A 20,146-nucleotide genomic window follows, 5' to 3' on the forward strand; every position below is an offset into this window, starting at 1 on the left:
AAAGGGCAAGGGGGAGGGTCTGATATTTCCCACTTGCAGTGGGTGTTCCAGTAACGTTTTAAAAAGAGCTAAATGGTAAGCTTCTAAGTATGTTTTTAAACGGTTTTATACTGGATTTATATATCAGTATCTTTGCATATTATTCTTTCTAGTAGTGTCTTTTACATGCAGTTATATGAATATTGGTGTATACTGTCCCTTTAAATGAGCACACTGTGCTGTGTAGGAAGACTTAGAATATGCCCCCCCCCACCCGCTGAAAGTGCCGACAAGTGGCAATGTTAAAGTTGCAATCCCTATTATATTCTATCGGAGATACATTGACACTCACCGGTACTTTGTGGGTCCATACTTTTTATTTGAATATATTAACAGACCGATAGAATGCGAGCCTGGCAGACGCAGAATGTTTTTAGTCGGTCTATCAATGTATTGAATATTGGGACCTTTGTAAGAAGCTGATAAGTGATGACATAAAGGTGGTCACGTGGCTTTGTATATATACAGTACAATTGCTGATTGGTGTTTAAATGTAGCCACCAATCACCATGCGCTATCGTGGGTACTAAAACAAAAATGGGCTAGCTCCTAAGTTTACATTCCTGCTTTTTTCAAATAAAAATACCAAGAACAAAGAAAAAATGACAATAGGAGTAAATTAGAAAGTTGCTTAAAATTGCAGTCATGAAAGAAAAAATGTGGGTTTAATATCTCTTTAAAATACAATATTTACCGTTTCTTTAAATCATGTAAGCTAACTGGCCATACCATGTGCTCCTCTGCACAAGGTTTTGTGGCCCCTGTATAATAGCAGAACTAGGAATGTGCTCCATAGCTTGTTTGTTTTTGGCTCCAAGAAAAAGTGAAACTAAAAAAAAAATCTGTGTTTTATGGACTTCTGGTTGGTAGTAGGCCAAGGAAATGCATTATTTGTGTGTTTAATAACCATTTATGTAATTCCCTTAAAGGGACAGTAAAGTCAAAATTAGACTTTCATGATTTAGATACAGCATGTAGTTATAAACAACTTTACAATTTACTTCTAATATCTATTTTTATTTATTATCTTGGTATCTCTTATTGAAAAACATTCCTAGGTAGGCTCCGGAGTAGCAATGTACTACTGGGAGCTAGCTGCTGATTGGTGGCTGCACATATGTGCCTCTTGACATAGGTTCAACTAATGTGTTCTTCTAGCTGCTAGTAGTGTGTTGTTGTCGTTCAACCAAGTATATTAAGAGAACAAAGCAAATATGATAAAAGTAAATTGGCAAATTGTTAAAATGGCAAGCTGTTTCTGAATCATGTCCCTTAAAGTTTTCTAAAATATTGATCTTAATGTTACATAATGCTGCACTATTTGCAGAACTACGTAACATTAACCTAGCGAAACCTGTAAAAAAAATAAAGATCAAAACTTTTTCTACCTTTCTCGCCCACCTCACAGGCACGCTTTCTAATCAGAACGCACCCTATCGCTCCACTGAACTAAATGTAGGTAAAGCATGCTAGTTTAAGTGCGGAATTATGTCAAATTAATATAAAAGTTGGCTGTCCCTTTAAGATTTCAAACATACTGATCTGCTCCCCATGTGTTATAACGTTGGCCATCGCTGCTTTAAAGGGACATGAAACACAAAATTTTTATTGCATGATTTAGGTAGAACATACAGTTTTAAACAACTTTCCAGTTTACTTCTGTTATCAAATTTTTTTTATTCTCTTGGTATCTTTGTTGAAGGAGCAGCAATGCACTACTGGTTTGTTACTGAACACATGGGTGAGCCAATGACAATCGGTATTGTCGGTATATACTAGGTTACAAAACCAATAAAATGTATATACGTAACAATATATTTATTGAAATCAATATTTATTCCTTAATTCTTAAATTAGTTAACTTTATATACACCTTGAATTATATTTATGTAGAAACTAGTTTATGAATCAATTATACATGCTTATTACAATACCACAAATGGTTCAATATAATTCCAATTAAACCACCAAAAATTGCGTATTGTTAATGCAATAGCCAAATTATATGCCAATTAATCTGAGCTGAAATAACCTCTTATTTAGCCACAATAAAACAAGTTTTAAAATGTATCACACTAGCTACAAATAACTTAATAAACACCAGAGAAATTTAACTACCATAGCCAATTTATGTATAGTTCTAAGAGAGTTCACAATAACAACACTGACTTATAAATATAAAGTACAAATTCTTTTCTAGCAAATAAAATTATTTAGCATTAATGTGACTAGTTCTAAACTACACAGGACCATGAATATAAACTTAAAACACCAAATATGTTCTTTAAATTACCAGTTGCACTCTAACTATATCTTTAGAATACCTTTGATTTAAATGTTATATATACTTAACAATTGCGTATACTTTACCAAATAACCATATGAGTGTTCAGCTTCCAGGGTTTCTTGTGGGTCATATAAGAAGGATTTAGTCCACTATTGCAAGGATACAGGCCTCAAAATTGTTATATTTTGATTATAAGAAAGTTTCCCAAAATTTGTAGAGAGGTACTTAGCACAAATTTGTGTGTTTCTCTCTCTCAAAAATTCTTGAGTCTGTCCCTTTGTCTAGTGTGTGTTGATTATTATTAAAGATAAACCCCTCCTTCTTTTCTTTAATCATTCCCACAAGAATTTGATAGACCCTCAGAGCTTAACATATAATTGGTTATTTGGGAAATGCCTCCCTGAGCAGCCAAATACCTTTTGGTTGTAATACCATTTTTGAACTATTGGTGGCAGCAGACAACCAGAAATGCAGTCTCAATATCAATATTGCTAACAGTCTAGTATCTAACCTTTTAAATGTTTATTAAATATACTTTCATTTCCAGTATCAGCAAACAATGTGTACAATATGTATGGGACCATATAATACAATTTACCCTGAATATTTTCGTACTAAACATGAGTATATTACTTATAATATTTTAGAAGATGTGTTTAAAAGTTACATTTCTATTGTTATCCCATTTTAATATAAATACAGTATGTTAAACATTTTACATGTGTGGTTTTTTATTTAACACAGCAGACACTATCTGAAATAGTATTTTTAGGCATACATATATTAGTATCTACTAGTCATATCTGTAATCCAGTTTGTATTTCAGATGTCTGGAAAATAAAAAGAATGTTATTAATTTTGAAATAAATTGTACATTTTAAATTGACTATATTGCTACTTATTAAATTCAGCAAATACTTATCTAATATCTTATTGTTAGGGATTTCTTCTCAGATCCTCAAATACACATTTATACCATACTGAGGTATACCTTAACTGAAAATTAGACATAAGTTGTACTTTAAAATGAATTTCAAAGTTAAAATATAGACGTGTTTCTGCTAGCCAGCATAATGTGTATTTAGTTGGTTCAGGGGCAATTAACAGGCCTGTGCTAATTACTACATCCTCAAAATTTTGTTTGATTATCTGACTTCATGTACAGAATCTTGTCTCCACCACCCCAGGAGGCATCCTGGCCTGTAGTATGGATTTCTTTGTTCTTGAAATCTGTGCTTTAGAACAAGAGGGGGTTGTTTTAAAAACAGCTTCACTAAATGAATTCTTGGTCTTATCATATATATGTGTAGATAATATACATATCTATCTATCTATCTATCTATCTATCTCTCTCTCTCTCTCTCTCTCTCTCTCTCTCTCTCTATATATATATATATATATATATATATATATATATATATATATATATATATATATATATATATATATATTATTTAATAACACTCACAGATATCCTGACAGTATATATATGCAGCCACCAATCAGCAGCTAGAACCTAGGTTCTCTGCTGCTCATGAGCTTACCTAGATAAACCTTTCAGCAAAGGATAACAAGAGAAGGAAGCAAACTAAATAATGGAATTGTATGCTCTGTCTAAATTATGAATGTCTAATTATGACTTTACTGTCCCTTTAAATGGACATGAAACCCAAAATGTTTCTTTCATGATTTAGATTCATATTTATTTCTATTTAATTTGCATCATTCTTCAGATATCCTTTGTTGAAGAAATAGCAATGTGCATGGGTGAGCCAAAGACACTAGGCATCTATGTGCAGTCATCAATCACTGGAATGAAGCAAATTAGATACTAGAAGTAAATTGGAAAGTTGTTTAAAATTGTATAATCTTTCTGAATCATGAAAGAAAAAATATGGGTTTCATTCTCTTTCCATAGTATAGTTTATGTATATTTTAGTTTAACAAATAACTACGTAGCATGAATGTTAACCTTAAAAAAGTTAACATATATAAACTGTATTCTAAAGAATAATTTCATAAAAGTCATTGATGATTATAATACAATGAAAACTCACAGAGGAATCATTTTTTGCTGATTAAAAGAAAAATAGGAAGAGATGATTGCTCATCCTCATTTTCTCAATTTATGTTTCTCACATGACTAAATATAGTGCAGAGAATTCATGTCTCATTAAGGGTAATGCAATCACATAACAATTAAAAGCATTCTGTTTTGTGCATCTTGCAAAATAAATGCTAATTTAGTTATTATAGTGTTTAATTACAGATGTGGTATATGGTAAAACATGAAGCAGGTGTGTTTTTTTATCTAGTAAAATAAATGTCTTCAGCCTTCCCAGGGGATCTATTTTCACAATATAGTGGCTGAGAAACAGAACTATATGGTCATTTGATTGGATATGTAATGTGTATAACCTGCACTATGGGCGCCATGTACTAAGGCGTAAATTTTTTCGCACAGACCGCATCGAATTAACCCGCCGGCATTCGCACCATGCGGATAGAACTTCGTTACATGAATGTACTAAAAACCAAGCCATAAAATTTTGCGTCTATTGTGTCTTGAAGACAATCGGATTATTGATAACTTTGAAGCTTCGCTCGTTGCGAAAGAGCAAAGTTACGAAGCAGTCTGCGACCTGATTGGTTTAGTTCTTTATCCACGTGACGATCTAGGTGTCATAATCGTCAGACAAGCGGCAATGTCTGGCTGCTGACATGTATAAGAACGTGTATTTTCCCAGAAATCTTAGAATATTGTTTGTTTACTTTTCGGTATTCACTTTGACAAGATGGCTTGCTCCGGAGATTCAGCTACTTCTAAGAAGACTCGTAACCCTAATTTCTCTCATCAACAGAATGTTGTACTTGTTGATCTAGTACTCGAATATTATGACAATATTTATGGTAGTCGAGTCAAGCAAACCCCCGGCGCTCGTAAGAAGTTTATTTGGGAAAAAATTAGTAATTAGTAAAAAAAATTAGTAAAAAAAATGTAAGGCTGCCAACAGTTTTAATAGTCCGGGTATGGCTTGTGAACGCGCTGTCATAGGCTCCAGGTATTCTGCTATTTCATTGTAAAGTTCCATAATAGCTTCTCTGTCCAAACGGAATCTCTGGATAATCTCCCGATCAGAAATGCCTTCCAAACCCATACGTGGAAGGAAAACTCTAGGGACTCGGATTCTTCTACCTCTCCATCTTTGCAATCCATTGTTGTCAACCGGTGCCTGTATAGCCCTTCTTCCTTGTAATTGAATCAATCGGAAAAGAAACATGTGTAAAAGTGTCTCCATCTTCATTCAGTGATCCAAAAACCAATAATGATACAATAGTAGTCTAGTCCTTTCACTTAAGTACTTCTACCTGGCGTCAGGTTAATACCCCCTATAGTTTTCTATTGTATTCGCTACCTAAATGGTCGCAAAGCAAATCACGCAAAGTTACAGTGAAAGTTGGAGCGGACGGATTAGTTGTAACATTCATAATTTCTGATTACAGCGAATTTACGTGCGATCGAACATGTAGTAAGTGGAAAAAGGCTTTGGAACGATCAGTTGCGTAAAATTACGATAGCTGATGAAAAATAGTGGTTTTTCGATTCGATCGCAGATTGGTAAATACGAGAAGCAGATCGTGAGTGAATTTTGACGCGGAAATACAGTCGGACGGTCACTTCGAAGCTTAGTACATGGCACCCTATAGCTTAACCGTTGAACACGTTTTAAAATGGATGATAATCTGTATGTTGATAGTTATTATTCAAAGTGTCAAATTGCATTATATGGAGTTTTTAAATTGACATAGAGAGAATTAAAAGGCTTTACACCAGAACTGGCCAGACTACAGTGCATGGGCCACATCTGGTTCTCTTAGGTTGTTGTCAATGCCACTGAGCAGAAAATAGACATCAATAATTTGCTATGAAAAAAAAAAGTTCCACATTTTTCATTAAGTGTACATAAATGCCTCTTGTCATTGGTTTGCCCAGTGTTTTCAGCTAGATTTTGGTAGTGCACTGCTGCTCCTTCTAAAAATAATACCAGGAGAATTAAACAAATTTGATAACAGAAGTAAATTGGGAAATTGCTAAAACTGTATGCTCGATCTGAATTATGAAAGAAAATGTTTGGGTTTCATGCCCCTTTAAAAGTACCTTAAACAATAAATGCAAAAACCAAAAGAGTTGCTGTGTTTGTCCAAACACATAAGCACTGGAATGCAAGGGAATAATCTCAATACAATACTTATAACATGTATTTAGTGTTTAATGTCTGTTTAATCCTCACAAGAACTCATAAAGCACTCATTTATCTAATAATGGGGTTGATTGTAATCCTTTAGACAAAAAAAAACCCAACAACATTATATCTTCAATAGACTGTAGAAAATGATACAATACTTTTTTTCTAAAGGATTGTAATTGACTCCATATTTAGAGACTTATATGGCTGCCTAGTTATTTACAGACATTGCAGGTGGTACAGACGATCAGAAGTTGTGTTGCCTGCCCCATTACTAGGCAAGACTACACCAAATCTTTGAAAAATATTGAATCAAAGGAAATACGCTATTAAGTAAGGAACACATAAGTTACAATTATCTGTTCAATTCAAATGTTGAAGGACATCAAATGACTAAGCTGAACCTATTGAAAATGCATTGAGTCCATGAAAGGGTGAGATATCCACGATCTAAAGGCATAAAGCTTTACAACCAACTAAATTTATGATAGATTTTTAAATTTTTCTAATTGATTTAAATATGTTTCCTCATATTCACATAGTGCTTAAATTGTATGTAATATCTGTGTGTACAGTATTAAGTCACATGTTTACATATTATTAGCTAGGTATCATATGTAGATAATGCACATTTGTGCTGAAACACTTTGTCAGAGATGGTACAAAGCTTGGTATTATCATTATTATTTAGTTATAACTCTTTTTTTAATCAGTTATGTGATTTGTAATGCAATTATTTAGTTTTTTTCCATTAGCTTATAATAAAAATGAAGGAAATACAGATAAAATAAATTGATAAGGTTAGCAGTAGCACTAAGCTAGACAACTACGAAAGTGGTGCCATAGTGATGAAAGATCTGGGGTTCAAGACAGAGGCACAGTAGTGCTTTCTACCATCCTGCATTTAGTGGGGTTGCCATGGTTTGGGAACTCTGTCCCACCTGCCATATTCCTACATCTATTAATGAGCTGGTTTCACAAACTAAAACCAGGTACATCTGCACCCACAGTCATACCCAATAAATATGATAGTATTTAGAAGTCTTATTTTGGCAACACAAGTGCAACCATATTTTTTCAGTGAAAACTGAAGAGGCTCTCATCTTTCTCTGTGCTATAATGAGAACAAACCACTACATGATGAGGCAAGTGCATAAAGCCGTTGTGATTTTAAAGGAAAAACACTTACTTACCCTTTTCTGTATTCCTAAAGCCAAACAGGAGGCCTGATTTACTTACATGCATATGGAAAGCAATGGAAATTGCTGAGAGGAAATTATGCCTACTGTTTGACCTTTGAATAAATTAAGTATGTGCTTAAAGGACCAGTCAACACAGTAGATTTGCATAATCAACAAATGCAAGATAACAATACAATGCAATAGCACTTAGTCTGAACTTCAAATGAGTAGTAGATTTTTTTTCTGACAATTTTAAAAGTTATATCTTTTTCCACTCCCCCTGTACTATGTGACAGCCATCAGCCAATCACAAATGCATACACGTACCATGTGACAGCCATCAGCCATTCACAAGTGCATACACACTTATTCTTGCACATGCTCAGTAGGAGCTGGTGACTCAAAAAGTTTAAATATAAAAAGACTGTGCACATTTTGTTAATGGAAGTAAATTGGAAAGTTGTTTAAAATGGCATGCTCTATCTGAATATTGAAAGTTTAATTTTGATTGAGTGTCCCTTTAACTTTAAAAACACAATTACTTTTATCACTGACCTAATCATGTTGAGAGCTTTATGTCCCATTGATTAAAATACTTTTGGTTAATGATTTTAATCATATATATATATATATATATATATATATATATATATATATATATACACGCACACAGATACACACACATTTTACAGTTTTAAATTACTGTTTATATGTAGCTTTGCAACATTACTTGTCAATAGATAATGATAAGTGGTGTTCACTGAACTAAAAGAACACAGTATACATACACTTAAAACAATGAGCGAAAACTCTAAAGGTAAATATAGCGGCTAGTGCTGACTATCGGCTAGATTACGAGTTTTTGTCGGTAAGGCTTGCGGTGCTAATGCGCAGTATATGCTCACCGCTCACCTACAAACAACGCTGGTATTACAGGTTTCTTTAAACCCGGCGTTTGCCGAAAAAAAGTGAGCGGAGAGCAAAATTTAGCTCCACATCTCACTGTAATACCAGCGCTGCTTACGGTAGCGGTGAGCTGGCTAAACGTGCTTGTGCACGATTTCCCCATAGGAATCAATGGGGCTGATTCGGCTGAAAAAAAGTCTAACACCTGCAAAAAAGCAGCGTTCAGCTCCTAACGCAGCCCCATTGATTCCTATGGGGAAATACTTTTATGTCTACACCTAACATCCTAACATGAACCCCGAGTCTAAACACCCCTAATCTTAAACTTATTAACCCCTAATCTGCTGCCCCCGATATCGCCGCCACCTACATTATACTTATGAACCCCTAATCTGTCGCCCCCAACATCGCAGACACCTACATTATAGTTATTAACCCCTATTCTGCCGCCCCCAATATTGTTGCAACCTACCTACAATTATTAGCCCCTAATCTGCCACCCCCAACGTCGCCGCCACTATAATAAAGTTATTAACCCCTAAACCTAAGTCTAACTCTAAACCTAACCCGCCCTAACTTAAATATTATTTAAATAAATCTAAATAAAAATACTATTTTTAAATAAATTATTCCTATTTAAAACTAAATACTTACCTATAAAATAAACCATAAAAAGCTACAATATAACTAATAGTTACATTGTAGCTAGCTTAGGATTTATTTTTATTGTACAGGCAACTTTGTTTTTATTTTAACTAGGTACAGTAGTTATTAAATAATTATTAACTATTTAATAACTTCCTAGTTAAAATAAATACAAATATACCAGTAAAATAAATCCTAACCTAAGTTACAATTACACCTAACACTACACTATAATTAAATTACCTAAATTAACTACAATTAAATTAAATAAACTAAATTACGAAAAAACCCCCACTAATTTATAGAAAATAATAAAATAATTACAAGTTTTTTAAACTAATTACACCTAATCTAATCAACCTAATAAAATAAAAATGCCCCCCAAAATAATAAAAATCCCTACCCTATACTAAATTACAAATAGCTCTTAAAAGGGCTTTTTGCGGGGCATTGCCCCAAAGTAATCAGCTCTTTTACCTGTAAAAAAAAAAGACAATACCCCCCAACATTACAACCCACCACCCACACACCCAACCCTACTCTAAATCCCACCCAATCCCCCCTTAATAAAACCTAACACTACCCCCTTGAAGATCACCCTACCTTGAGACGTCTTCACCCAACAGGGCAGAAGTGGTCCTCCAGACGGTCCGAAGTCTTCATCCTATCCGGGCAGAAGAGGTCCTCCAGATGGGCAGAAGTCTTCATCCAGGCAGCATATTTTATCTTCATCCATCTGGAGCGGAGTGGGTCCATCTTCAAGACATCCGACGCGGAGCATCCTCTTCGTTCGACGGCGACTGGAACAATGACACGACCTTTAAATGACATCATCCAAGATGGCGTCCCTTCAATTCCAATTGGCTGTATTCTATCAGCCAATCGGAATTAAGGTAGAAAAAATCCTGTTGGCTGATCCAATCAGCCAATAGCATTGAAGTTCAATCCTATTGGCTGAATAGAACAGCCAATAGGATTGAGCTTGCATACTATTGGCTGATTGGAACAGCCAATAGAGTGCGAGCTCAATCCTATTGGCTGATTGGATCAGCCAATAGGATTTTTTCTACCTTAATTCCGATTGGCTAATAGAATTGTAACTAATTGTAGTTAATTTAGTTAATTTATTTAATGATAGTGTAGTGTTAGGTGTAATTGTAACATAGGTTAGGTTTTATTTTACAGGTAAATTTGTACTTATTTTAGCTAGGTAGTTATTAAATAGTTAATAACTATTTAATAACTATTCTACCTAGTTAAAATAAATAAAAAGTTGTCTGTAAAATAAAAATAAACCCTAAGCTAGCTACAATGTAACTATTAGTTATATTGTAGCTATCTTAGGGTTTATTTTATCGGTAAGTATTTAGTTTTAAATAGGAATAATTTAGTTTATTGTAGTAATTTTATTTAGATTATTTTAAATTATATTCAAGTTAGGGGGGGTGTTAGGGTTAGGGTTAGACTTAGGTTTAGGGGGTAATACATTTAATATAGTTGCGGCGACGTTGGGGGCGGCAGATTAGGGGTTAATACATGTAGGTAGGTGTCGGCAATGTTAGGGACAGCAGATTAGGGGTTAATAAAATGTAACTAATGTTTGCGAGGCGGGAGTGTAGTGGTTTAGGGGTTAATATATTTATTGAAGTGGCGGCGATGTCCGGTCGGCAGATTAGGGGTTAAAAAATGTATTTAAGTGTTTGCGATGTGGGGGGGGGGGCTCGGTTTAGGGGTTAATAGGTAGTTTATGGGTGTTAGTGTACTTTTTAGCACTTTAGTTAAGAGTTTTATGTTACGGTGTTAGCCCATAAAACTCTTAACTACTGACTTTTAAATGCGGTAGGAGTCTTGACAGGAGAGGGACTACCACTCACTTTTTCCAAGACTCGTAATACCGGCGTTAGGAAAATCCCATTAAAAAGATAGGATACGCAATTTACGTAAGTGGATTTGCGGTATGCTCGAGTCGCAGAAAAAAAGTGAGCGGTACACCTGTACCTGCCAGACTCGTAATACCAGCAGGCATTATAAAGCAGCGTTGGGACCTCTCAACGCTGCTTTTTAACCCTAATGCAAGACTCGTAATCTAGGCGTATGTAAATAACATGTTCAAATATGGTACACTATATCTTAGAAATCACATATATATTGCTAACGTTGATACATGTGTGAATCTCTATTGTGAATCAACAGGTAGGTCAATTTCTTTTGTAAGAGCAGTTCGTTTTGGTAAGAGCAGTTTTTTTCTGTAAGAACAGTTCTTTAGGGTATAACTGAGTCAGGGTGACCACAAATTCAAATGCAAAGTCAGTATCCAGAAATTATAAATACAGCGATATTGATACAATGTTACTGTTGTGTTCCCAATAATAACAGGCTTCCAATGTATCCTAAGTAAGTGTTACAATTGTTGTTGTAATCGCTATTGGGAGTACCGGTGAAGTGATTTATAATCACACTTGTGAAGTACTCACTGTTTCTTCGGCGTCCTCGCCAGGTTGATTTCCTTGGTCAGTGGGTGTTGTTTGAATCTTTTATCCAATTGGTTCCAGATGATGAAGTGCGCTCACTTATATAAAAAGATAAACCGCTGATCTCTTTCCAAACTCCTACCGCTTCATCACAAATAATTTGTACAGCATTGGATGAATTGGTTATGGGAGTTGATCCTCTGTATATGTCCAGATAATCAGGAGCCGTGTAGTAGAACGTCTATGCGTTTCAGCTGCTTAGAGCCTTTATCAAGATGTAGGTTTTAATTAAACCATTAAATAACACTGTGCTTCTATTGCTTATTTTCTTACAGTTATTTAATCAAGGTATCCGGTACCACTAATTTGAGGTCACCACTATAGATTCTATTATATTCGAAATCAAGACAAATAAGATTTGTATTACTTATTGAGTTTTGCATCACACAGTTAGCCCTGAGGCGCCACTTACACCCCTTATTACATTACTTGTCAGTATTGTTAGAAACTATAACTCCAGTGATGCACATAAGACAGACCACACTCCTACACAGAGGGCAATATTTATTGAAACTGTAAAAAGTTGCACAGCTTAGCAAACCTAGCCCTGTTTGACTTAAAATCTCTGTGTTTTCCCCAAACAGCTTCAAAAGAGAATGTAATAACATTACAGATTCACTAAACACGTAGGTAAAAAAGAACCATAGCTGTGTCTTTTTTCCCCACTTGCATTACAAGACATCCAAAGACGGGTTGCCATGGAAACACATCATTACTTTGAGGCTCTTTCAAATTCACTTTTAAAATGTCTGGTTATGCAGGGACTTCAACTAAACAGAAGTATCTGCTACAGTAATGGCATAAACTCATATTATATCAGTCACAGCTGACCCCTGTGACCGTTTGTAAATCAATTTAATTTATATGCAGTTTCTTTCCAAAAAATCTAATTATGTACAGATATGAAGCATCTTGAAGTTTTTTTTTTCCTAGTTACTAGAACATATTTTCCAATTTACAAATGTAAAAGAGTACTTCTCAATATGCTTGGAAATATGTTGTATATGTAAAAAAATCCATTCTTATTTAAAGTGACACCATAACTATCTTTACATTTGAAATCTATTATAAAAAATAATAAATGTCTTGTATATAAATATTACTAAAACAGGAGCATGGAATGTACTTCATGTTGCTGCATCTAAAAAAAGGATTTTAAAAATGTGCGCCCAGTTTGTTTACATCTAATTCCTCTCTCTTCTTTGGTTCAGATAATTTTGAATATTTTATTTATTCTTTTTTAATTACTTGTTTTGTGTAGGATAATTCAAAGATAACTATAGTTCAACAGTGGTGCCAAGACTCTATAAAAATGTTGGCTTTGATTGACTTCATCTATGGATACTGGGCAGAAATCTACTGTCAGCACTGAACTACCCTTCTGTACAAATACCCCCAGGGCATATTTGTAACATGATGGAGCTGTAGAATATAATGTTTCTGACAGACTGTGAACAAGTACATTGTTAGAAGCCAGTAGTGGACAATAATCATAGATGAAGAGATGTTACTGGTTATTCCTGCAATCTGAGACAGTTGATTATATTCCAAAAACAAACAAGAGAGTTTAAGTCTGGTATAAGCAAGATATTTCTAAATGTATCATCCATAATTCTTAGCCTTACTGATACTGAAAATAAAATTACTGGAAGCTCTTATTTTGTAGGTTAGTCGCTAGATTCACTGAATGTTAGTGAGATTGTAAAGGCTAAAATAGCAGATAAGATACACTTTGCAGTTATCACTAGACAACCATTATAACTGACACTAACAGCAAATGAGATAGCACAGTTACTAAACAACAAACAAAGGCCTAGATTTAGAGTTCGGCGGTAGCCGTCAAAACCAGCGTTAGAGGCTCCTAACGCTGGTTTTGGCCGCCCGCTGGTATTTGGAGTCAGTGATTAAAGGGTCTAACGCTCACTTTTCAGCCGCGACTTTTCCATACCGCAGATCCCCCTACGCCATTTGCGTAGCCTATCTTTTCAATGGGATCTTTCTAACGCCGGTATTTAGAGTCGTTTCTGCAGTGAGCGTTAGAGCTCTAACGACAAGATTCCAGCCGCCTGAAAATAGCAGGAGTTAAGAGCTTTCTGGCTAACGCCGGTTTATAAAGCTCTTAACTACTGTACCCTAAAGTACACTAACACCCATCAACTACCTATGTACCCCTAAACCGAGCTCCCCCCACATCGCCGCCACTCGATTAAAATTTTTAACCCCTAATCTGCCGACCGCCACCTACGTTATACTTATGTACCCCTAATCTGCTGCCCCTAACCCCGCCGACCCCTATATTATATTTATTAACCCCTAACTTGCCCCCCACAACGTCGCCGCAAGCTACTTAAAATAATTAACCCCTAATCTTCCGACCGCAAATCGCCGCCACCTACGTTATCCCTATGTACCCCTAATCTGCTGCCCCTAACATCGCCGACCCCTATGTTATATTTATTAACCCCTAATCTGCCCCCCACAACGTCGCCGACACCTGCCTACACTTATTAACCCCTAATCTGCCGAGCGGACCTGAGCGCTACTATAATAAAGTTATTAACCCCTAATCCGCCTCACTAACCCTATCATAAATAGTATTAACCCCTAATCTGCCCTCCCTAACATCGCCGACACCTACCTTCAATTATTAACCCCTAATCTGCCGACCGGAGCTCACCGCTATTCTAATAAATTGATTAACCCCTAAAGCTAAGTCTAACCCTAACACTAACACCCCCCTAACTTAAATATAATTTTTATCTAACGAAATAAATTAACTCTTATTAAATAAATAATTCCTATTTAAAGCTAAATACTTACCTGTAAAATAAATCCTAATATAGCTACAATATAAATTATAATTATATTATAGCTATTTTAGGATTAATATTTATTTTACAGGCAACTTTGTAATTATTTTAACCAGGTACAATAGCTATTAAATAGTTAAGAACTATTTAATAGTTACCTAGTTAAAATAATAACAAATTTACCTGTAAAATAAATCCTAACCTAAGATATAATTAAACCTAACACTACCCTATCAATAAAATAATTAAATAAACTACCTACAATTACCTACAATTAACCTAACACTACACTATCAATAAATTAATTAAACACAATTGCTAAAAATAAATACAATTAAATAAACTATCTAAAGTACAAAAAATAAAAAAGAGCTAAGTTACAGAAATAGAATGCGAGCTCAATCTGATTGGCTGATTGGATCGGCCAATCGGATTGAACTATATTCTGATTGGCTGATTCCATCAGCCAATCAGAAAATTCCTACCTTAATTCCGATTGGCTGATAGAATCCTATCAGCCAATCGGAATTCGAGGGACGCCATCTTGGATGACGTCCCTTAAAGGAACCGTCATTCGTCGTCTAGTCGTCGGAAGAAGAGGATGGATCCGCGCTGGAGGTCTTCAAGATGGAGCCGGTCGTCATCGGATGGAAGAACATAGAAGATGCCGCTTGGAGAAGATGTTTGCCGGTCCGGATGTCCTCTTCTTGCCGGATAGGAGGAAGACTTTGGAGCACCGGATTATGGATCGCCAACCCCCGCTTGGGTTGGATGAAGATCTTGGAGCCAGGACGGATCGGTGATACCTGGATGGTGAAGACAAGGTAGGAAGATCTTCAGGGGATTAGTGTTAGGTTTATTTAAGGGGGGTTTGGGTTAGATTAGGGGTATGTGGGTGGTGGGTTGTAATGTTGGGGGGGGGTATTGTATGTTTTTTTTTACAGGCAAAAGAGCTGAAATTCTTGGGGCATGCCCCGCAAAGGGCCCTGTTCAGGGCTGGTAAGGTAAAAGAGCTTGTAATTTTTGTATTTTAGAATAGGGTAGGGAATTTTTTATTTTGGGGGGCTTTGTTATTTTATTAGGGGGCTTAGAGTAGGTGTAATTAGTTTAAAATTGTTGTAATATTTTTCTTATGTTTGTAAATATTTTTTTATTTTCTGTAACTTAGCTCTTTTTTATTTTTTGTACTTTAGATAGTTTATTTAATTGTATTTATTTGTAGCAATTGTGTTTAATTAATTTATTGATAGTGTAGTGTTAGGTTAATTGTAGGTAATTGTAGGTAGTTTATTTAATTAATGTATTGATAGGGTAGTGTTAGGTTTAATTATATCTTAGGTTAGGATTTATTTTACAGGTAAATTTGTTATTATTTTAACTAGGTAACTATTAAATAGTTCTTAACTATTTAATAGCTATTGTACCTGGTTAAAATAATTACAAAGTTGCCTGTAAAATAAATATTAATCCTAAAATAGCTATAATATAATTATAATTTATATTGTAGCTATATTAGGATTTATTTTACAGGTAAGTATTTAGCTTTAAATAGGAATAAGTTATTTAATAAGAGTTAATTTATTTCGTTAGATGTAAATTATATTTAACTTAGGGGGGTGTTAGTGTTAGGGTTAGACTTAGCTTTAGGGGTTAATACATTTATTAGAATAGCGGTGAGCTCCGGTCGGCAGATTAGGGGTTAATAATTGAAGGTAGGTGTCGGCGATGTTAGGGAGGGCAGATTAGGGGTTAATACTATTTATGATAGGGTTAGTGAGGCGGATTAGGGGTTAATAACTTTATTATAGTAGCGCTCAGGTCCGCTCGGCAGATTAGGGGTTAATAAGTGTAGGCAGGTGTCGGCGACGTTGTGGGGGGCAGATTAGGGGTTAATAAATATAACATAGGGGTCGGCGATGTTAGGGCAGCAGATTAGGGGTACATAGGGATAACGTAGGTGGCGGCGGTTTACGGAGCGGCAGATTAGGGGTTAAAAGTGTAATGCAGGGGTCAGCGATAGCGGGGGGCGGCAGATTAGGGGTTAATAAGTGTAAGGTTAGGGGTGTTTAGACTCGGGGTACATGTTAGAGTGTTAGGTGCAGACGTAGGAAGTGTTTCCCCATAGGAAACAATGGGGCTGCGTTAGGAGCTGAACGCTGCTTTTTTGCAGGTGTTAGGTTTTTTTTCAGCTCAAACAGCCCCATTGTTTCCTATGGGAGAATCGTGCACGAGCACGTTTTTGAGGCCGGCCGCGTCCGTAAGCAGCTCTGGTATCGAGAGTTGCATTTGCGGTAAAAATGCTCTACGCTCCTTTTTTGGAGCCTAACGCAGCATTTGTTTTAACTCTCGATACCAGAGTTAAATTTATGGTGCGGCCAGAAAAAAGCCCGCGGAGCGTTAACAGCCCTTTTACCGCCGAACTCTAAATCTAGGCCAAAGAAAGCAAATTTCAATATCAATATGGCAGTTTTCAATGGTCATAGTTACTATTATCTTAATTGCTGAAATATACTACACATATATACAACGACTTTAATGTCCCTTTAAATTGTTGCCTGTTTTTTGTCAAACATATCTGTTACTAAAGTCAGATAATGTATTGTATTCTAGATGAAAAAAAAATGCTATTTATTTTCCAATATGTAGACATTTTCTAATTTCTCCTTTAATAATCCCTGTCTATTACTTAGGTATTTTATTGAGAGGTCAAAATTGCCCCTATAAAATGGCCGGTTGTAAATCTGTCACCAGGCAAAGGTGAGTTAAAGGGATATTAAACATTATGAGATTGTAATAGAAAAGGCCAGATTACAAGTGGCACACTAACAATAGCTTACATGCGATATAAGAATATTGCGTCACATTAATTTGTGCGCATATTACAAATTGAAAGTTAACGCATTTGCTTGAGTGCAATTGAATTTAACTTGAGTCGGGTTAACATGACTGAAGTCCTTGCATAAATGATTAGAGCTAAAATAAAAGTTGCACCACACAAACAACATAAATATATTGAAAAAGTGTTATACTCATATAAACACTATATGATAAAATATGATTTAAATATTTTATAAATAATATTTCAATAACGTGCCTTAAGATGACTAATTTCTTATGTATGTTAACTTGACACTGAAATAGACCTAAAGCGCAAAAAAAAAACCTAAAGCGTTTTTTGCATAACCAACACAGTTATATTAACAGGGATAGGCAAGGTGTCCGTACACGGTCACTGGTGTCCGTGACTGGCCCTTGCAGTGTCCGCCACCCGTTTTGCGGAGGGGAGGGAGGAGTAGGACAGATGAATGCTGGTCCTCTCTCCTCCTTGACCCAAGCGGCACAACACTTAGTAGCGGAAAAGTGAGAAGAAGCAAGCTGCCTGCAGTCAACTAACCGTGAGTCGTGACCCATCCCAATTCCTTGATCTGTGCGGCAGCGTGGTGCTGGTGTCTGTGTGGTGGAAGACCGCTGCCTACTCTGACAAACCTTATGTAACCAAGTAAGTAACCAACCATGATGATAATGCAATTAACATCAAGGTGGGTGGGTTTGGTCAGGAGTTGCAGACTCTCAATAAAACCCAAAAAATAAATAAAAGGTAATACCACAAGCAGTCTTTATATAAATGTTATTTTAAACTTGTTTGATTAGATGACTAATTTGTACTTGTGGAACTAGACCAGGGGGCGTCCAATGTGCAGCCCATTTGATAGCAAAGTGTCGCTCTCCTGACTTGGAATGTGTTGGCAGATAGGAACCATTTGGCCTTTCTAGTCTGCCCAATTTTCGAATACTTTCATTAGTTCCTGGCCTTATCTTATATCTAGCATAGCCTTATGCCTATCCCATGCATGTTTAAACTACTTCACTGTCTCTACCACTTCTGCTGGATGGCTATTCCACCATGTATCCACTACCCTCTCTGTAAAGAGAGTGTTTTTTTGATGTTTTTAATTTGAAATGTATCTTGGTGTCCTTCACTAACGTCTGTGCTTTGGAAAATGTCCGCCACAGCCCTGGTCTGTGCCTATCCCTGTATATTAATATACTTTTTACCTCTGTGATTACCTTGTATCTAAGCCTCTGCAGACAGCCTCCTTATCTAAGTGCTTTTGACAGACATGCAGTGTAATCAATCAGTGAAGACTCCTAAATAACTTCATGGCAGTGAGCACAATGTTATCTATAATACACACATGAACTAACACTGTCTAACTGTGAAAAACTTTCAAAATGCTCTGAGCTAAGAGGCAGTTTTCAACGGTTTAGAAATCAGTTTGAGCCTAGCTAGGTTTAGCTTTTCAAAAATACCACCAAGGGAACAAAGCAAATTTGATGATAAAAGTAAATTGGAAAGTTGTTTAAAATTGCATGCTCTAAATCTGAATAATGAAAGTTTAGTTTTGACTTTACTGTCCCATTAAACACTAAATAAATGCTAGATAGAATGATGCATTCAAAAGATTAGTCTGAGGATAACAACATGTACACAAATTTCTTTAAAATTTCACTAGTTGTTTAAATATTGACAAAATAAGTATAAAGTTAGAGTTAGTGTCTATAAAACAATTGAAGTTGCCATGTAACTTAGGTTATCCTTCTCTGCTGTGGCCAATTAGTGACAGTTCTAAATAGATCACTAGAGTGTACAGCCAATGGCTGTGTGGAATATAACAGTGTCCTGCACTTCCATTTCTAACAGAAACTGAAAAGCTCACAATTTCAGAATGGAATTACAGGAAATGGGGACAAAATAAATAATGAAAGTATATTGCAGAGGTTTATATATATATATATATATATATATATATATATATATATATATATATATGATTTACCATTTTATATTATCACCTCAAAGTGTTTAATGTCCCTTTAATACAGCTTAATAAATGTTGCCCCTAATCAAAGGTGCATATGTCTCCTAAAAATGTTTCTAAAATATATTTTATAGTAATCACTATCTAGTTATGCACTTTTTATCTGTTTGAATGACTAATTTTAAAACCAACCAATGACCCAAGTCCCATATAATTTGAGTTTGCACAAATGGTATTTGGCATTACATTACACAGTCTATCCCTGACAGACATGACCATATCAATAGTTGTAATGTAAGTTGTTACATTGACATGCAATTTCATTTTTTTTTAACTTCTCTAACCCTCTTTACATGTGCTTTCTGGTACCATACTCTTTTTTTAACTTTACTCTATTTATTATTTTAAAATATTTATTTTCTATTGTTTCTCATGCACTTGTGTAAAATAGTAGACTGGTAGTGTGCTAAATAAAGAATGTTTTCTGTTTTTCCTAAAAATGTTTGTATTATTTTTTTTTTTCAATAAAGCTTGATCTGTAAATGACAAGTTCTGTTTTTAATCTAAAAGAGAATGTTTCTAAATGTATAACAGTTCTTTTTTTTATTTTTTAAATGGATGTTGTACTGAATAATACAATCAGCAAGTGAGCAGCAGAGTCCCAGGACTTAGTCGTACAT

General features: G+C 35.3%; 1 protein-coding gene across 1 annotated transcript in view; it reads right to left on the bottom strand.

Annotated features, from left to right (window-relative positions):
- LOC128647015 (seizure 6-like protein) overlaps positions 1-20,146 on the bottom strand; it is a 366,983-nt gene that overhangs the window by 160,799 nt on the left and 186,038 nt on the right. The window lies entirely within an intron of this gene.

This window comes from Bombina bombina, chromosome 2, assembly GCF_027579735.1.
Source record: "Bombina bombina isolate aBomBom1 chromosome 2, aBomBom1.pri, whole genome shotgun sequence".
Taxonomy (NCBI): domain Eukaryota; kingdom Metazoa; phylum Chordata; class Amphibia; order Anura; family Bombinatoridae; genus Bombina; species Bombina bombina.